The 5,365-nt window shown below is 39.1% G+C and overlaps 1 pseudogene; it reads right to left on the reverse strand.

Annotated features, from left to right (window-relative positions):
* Positions 1 to 227: 227 nt before the first annotated feature.
* LOC113606976 (non-histone chromosomal protein HMG-14 pseudogene) lies at positions 228 to 534 on the reverse strand (annotated as a pseudogene).
* Between the last annotated feature and the right edge of the window lie 4,831 nt (positions 535 to 5,365).

The raw sequence follows: 5,365 nt of genomic DNA on the forward strand, positions 1-5,365 counted from the left end.
ACCAAAAAATAAACACCCAGCAAATGATTTCATCTTAAAAAAAAAAAAAATTACCCTTAAAAAATTTTTAAGGGTAAAAAATTGGGGATGAGGGGGTATTCCCTCCTTTTTAAAAATGTTTCTAGAGCTACTAAAATATTGGCATTTACAAAATAGTTGATAAAAATATTCCTCTGGATTGTGCAAGAAGAGAGACAGGGACCACTGATAGGACCAGGTGTGTGATATTAATCAGACTTGGCTTCTTTCTTTCCGGCTTCATCAGAAGCTGGGCTCTCCTCGTTTTTAGTTTCTCCATTTTCTGCAGGTACATCTTCTTTAGTCTCTTGGTTAGCCTCTTCAGTCTGTTTTCCCTTTGCTCCCCTTTTCCCTTTTGTTTGCACTTTTGTCTGAAGATTTATTCTTTCCTGCCTCCTTTTTGGGCTTCGTTTCCACTTTTGCAGGAGCCGGTTTAGCTGACAACCTCGCCGATCTCCTCTTGGGCTCCTCCTCCGCCGCCCCCTCGGCAGAGCTGAGCTTCCTCTCGGGCACCATGGCGGCGGTGAAGCTGCCACTTCCCGCAGCCCTGCTGCATATCGCGGCTGCTGGGCGACTCGGCGGAAAATGCCGGCGGGGACAAGAGTTGCTGCGGCCAAGGTGGTGGCCCGGCCCACCCGATCTGACAAAACCCGCCGGCCCAGACCTTGCACTTTCCTTCTTCTCTCCGGTCATCTTTTATGTTAGTCAGATCATCGTGGTCACACACAAGCGGTCACTGGTGTTATGACCTTTAGCATCAGAAGAGTCATTCAGCGGCAGTAGAAGTAAAAGTTAAAAATCACTTGCCACTTTCAGTAAAGGAAGAAAAATGTAGCTTAAAAAGACGTTTATGAAGTAAGCTAAGCTTTTAAAAATTTCTGTATGGTTCGGACTGGGATGGTGTAAATATACTGTACATCCATGGGCAATTATAAATTAAACCTGAGCTGTGAAATCTGACCTCTTTACCTACCTGATCATGAACAAACGTGAGAAAGAAAAACACTTAGATTTGAATTTCTTTTTTGATTCTTCTACATCTCACAGTTTGGCAGAATTGCTAATAAGGAGTGAAATGTCCAAAGAGGTTGCCTCAGAAAGGCAGAGAAGCAAAGAGGCTGTATGATCCACACTGAATAATTTTGTCTCAAGGAATCAGATGTGCGATGTGCTGCCTAATTATAGGAAATGGCAAATTGAGAAAAACACTGTAGTCATGAAAAATCCCCAGAAGATATCTGACAATGTCCCAGAAATCTGTTTCCATTCCAAATGCTGCCAAATTCTTAATGTGGGGGAAATGCGAGAAGGAAATCAAACTTTGACTCTCCTTGTGAGTCATGAAATCAAACCCAATGGACAAAAGGCTGTTCTTGCCTGGGTTATGACACCAGCTGTCTGAAGGGACTGTTCTAATTATCACTAGTCTTATTCGTTCCAAGGTTATTTATTTATTTTTTTTTGCTTAAACGTGACCATAAATGGACATGTCCCCTGAAAACTGCAGTTAATGCATTTTCTTTCCCTAGGTACACAGCTGATATTAAGAAAGTATGCTGTGTTCCCTCCTAGAATCGAAAGGATAAGAGGGCATTGAGAATAGTGATAGAAATTTTAAATAACCGAAGGGAGTGTTTTGGAGTCTGAGGCACAAATGTCCCTGATTAAGCACTGAATTAAGAGCATTCCCTGGACAATTACTACTTGAAGGAATGGGCAGAACATCTGCAGAATGGGGGTCACTGTAGCAGGCTAGCCCATGAGAGCTTCAATATCCAACGACTAAAAGCAATTCTGAGATTGAGGACCAACCGTGTTTGCACAATAGAATCTTCTAGGGAATTTTTTTTTAAAGTACTTATGCTTAAACTTCACCCCAGATCAATTATACCATAGTTTTTGAAGTGGTACCCATATATTTTAAAAACTGTCTAATGTGCAGACAAAGTCATGAACTATTGGATGAAAGTTACAATAAAAAGATGCAATGATTTCTTAACTCTTTTTGAAATTCTGATCAAAGTCATAGATTATTCATTTTACCAGACCAAATTAACATAGGGAGATATATGGTTAGATAGATAAAACTAGGACTCATGAATACCATGAAAGATCACTCATAGATCTTGTAGGAGCCAATGAACCTCAGACTAATAACCACTGGTTAGAGTTCTAGCAAAGCTAGAGGCTCAGGTGGCATAATTTACCCATCAGCCAATGTGTTTATTGTTTATTTTCTTTGTTAAACACATTGGCCTGGAAACCCTTGGAGTAGGGTTCAAAAATTATATTTAATGGATCTTTAGAGGGTTCACAACCTACTGTGGGACATAGGACATGCACACAAATATTTCACTACAAGGGAGTAAAAAGCACCCAGATGGTTAGCACAGATTAGATCTGCTCCAGTAGTTTAAAAGAACAAGCAAGTCCTTCCATCTGGGAAAATGAGGGAGAATTCCATCAAGAAGGCAGAATGATCATCTCAGAAGGCAAATGTCAAATGCACTGGAATTATAGGATTCCCACACTGTAAAGACTCTTCCAGAAAGGCCTGCTGACTCAAGGTGGGAAAGAGGTCTGGCACAGTTAACACTTTATGCCTTTCAGACAAATCTAGTTTTGCATGATTATTTTTTATCATTTGCACATTTTTCCTCACCCTACCCCATCCCCAAATAAACAAAAATGCTTGATCATATCTCTAAGCATTTTTGAAATACAGTGATAACTAGTATTGATGGACAGTTTTTATTTTTTGATCCTGAATCTATACCTCTTCAAGCAGAGCATGAATTTGAGAGCTCACCCATAGTATGGCACATCTGTGGCAGATAGAACTACTGCTCCCATCTCTTCTAGTCTAACACTGTAGGTATGAAGTCTTCATAGTACTTCTAAATGTGGTTAATGTTTTTCACAAGTGTCCCTTAAAAAATGAAATAGTACTATCATTTTGTACGTTTAAATGCATTTGCATTTCATTCAAGGGAAATGAGTTTTCTGTTTTAATTTCATCTCAATTCCACTTAAAGCCTAGCTCATTTTGTCATTGAACATTTTTTTAAGTGTTAGTTGTGCTAAATCACTCAATGGGAATTTGAAATTTGGGTAATATTTTTCAAGCTATGAATAAACTTGCATCTGCTGCTGATTCTCAAATCTATAGATTCCTTTCTCCGCCCCTAAGTTAATATTATTAATTAATTTATTTATTTTTGCTGTGTTGGGTCTTTGTTTCTGTGCGAGGGCTTTCTCTAGTTGTGGCAAGCGGGGGCCATTCTTCATTGCAGTGCGTGGGCCTCTCACTATCGCGGACTCTCTTGTTGCGGAGCACAGGCTCCAGACGCGCAGGCTCAGTAGTTGTGGTTCACGGGCCCAGTTGCTCCGTGGCATGTGGGATCCTCCCAGACCAGGGATCGAACCTGTGTCCCCTGCATTAGCAGGCAGATTCTCAACCACTGCGCCAGCAGGGAAGCCCCAATATGAATGCTTTGTATTTCTCAAGGTAAATTTTCATACATTATTTCACATGATTTTTGTAATAACTCTACAAGGCAAATAAATCAAGTCCTGTTATCTGTATTTTACAAACAGAATACTGATAGTCAGACTTACCTGATTTAGATGTAGGTTTGCCACTGAATTAGAGTTAGAACCAGATCTTCTGTGTACTAGTCCAGTGCATTTTAAATGTATTATTCTCACTTTCCTTGTGTCCATTTTGTTAAGGAAAATAAGCAAATTTATCATTTCTCGACACTGAAAAAATATCTTATAATTTGGTTGCCATATATATTAGGAGATTCAAGCTGAATTCTACTAGTTCTAATGCCTATCATGTGACAAGCACTGGGGCATGTGTTTACCAATATTATTTCTAATCTTCATCTTAATCTTCACCTTCATTTTACAGAAGAAAAAATGAAGCTTGCAGACACTAAGTAACTTGTTAAAGTCACATACCTGCTAAATTTCTGCCCTTCTTCGTTCTCCCTCAGGCTATGGCTGACTTGGCAAATCCATCTAGACTAGCCTTTACTCTAGAACCCATGGCCAGATGTCTTACCAGATTCCCCCAAATATCCTATAACAACATTATTATTGTTGTCATTGTCAAGACAAATACTTATTTACTGTTTATATCTAGAAAACACTTCCTTAGACATTAAAAACAGAAATATGAGTGCAGTGTTTGTCTTCTAGAAGTTAAGCATCCAATAAAGGGATATAGTGCATACATAACAGCACAAAAATCAAACAATAGAACAACAGAGGGTCGCATTCCCCAGGTACAAGATAAAAGTTTCAAACTTTAGCCTGTAAATACCATCAAAATAGAAAGGGGATCAATGTAGACTGAGATAATAGAATATCTCAGAAAGGAGATAATATTTAACAAAAGATGGAATTCAGATAAGAGGAGAGAAATGAGAGGGAATTATATGTAGGAGCAATTCTAAAATGATTAAGGAAGTCAAGAAATATAGTATGTTCAGTGGATTCTAAGATGATTCCTTTGGTTGATTTATCTGTTAGATTGGATACGGCTGCAAGTAACTGAAACCTCAATTTGCAGTGGCTTAAGCAAACAAGGGTTTGTTTTTCTTATATAACAAGATGTATAACCATTAGAAGGTGGTTGCTGGAACTGTTTCAGCGGCTCAATGATGCTGTCATTTAGCATGTTAGCTTTCATTGTTTATGTCTGCAGCATCATGGTCATGTGAAAGCTGCTGCCATTTGACATATCTGTTCTGATTTGAGGAAGGAAAAGTGTGGTGAGAGAGAACACATTAGCAGCATCTGCTCTTTTCCTCTGGGAGAGGCTGTGACATAGAGAACCAGATTGCTGTGCTTGATTTGGATCATAGAAGCACATTACTGTCCCAACTAAAGCCAGGGTTTCAATAGTAAGGAAAAAGGGGAAATTAACATTGAGTGGCTAAATAACAGTGTCTGTAGCACTTGATTATCAATAATAGAAATGTACTCAGTTCCTTCAGTTAGTGGCATTTTTTTGCACAAAATCATGAAGCAGTAGAAAGCCCGGGTAACAGTCTCAACAGAGCAGAGTTAGAGTTCCTAAGGAACTGGGGTGTTATTAGGGGTACCACAGCATCCTTTTCACATAGCAGCAGCTCTAGTGGTTGGGTCATCCTTTAGTTCCTCCAGTAATAGGTGACGATAGCTTCCTATTTATGAATTCCATCCATTTTCTCATCTCTGTCTCTTCTCCTATTACTTCTGCTGTTTTTTTCTCTATTACCGTGTAAGTTTCTGTATTGAGCTCCAATCTGACTAGAGTTGCCAGATGAAATACAGGACACTCGGTGATTTGAATTTC

This window comes from Aethalodelphis obliquidens, unplaced genomic scaffold, assembly GCF_003676395.1.
Source record: "Aethalodelphis obliquidens isolate GAN/ISIS:26980383/991018 unplaced genomic scaffold, ASM367639v1 scaffold46, whole genome shotgun sequence".
NCBI lineage: Eukaryota > Metazoa > Chordata > Mammalia > Artiodactyla > Delphinidae > Aethalodelphis > Aethalodelphis obliquidens.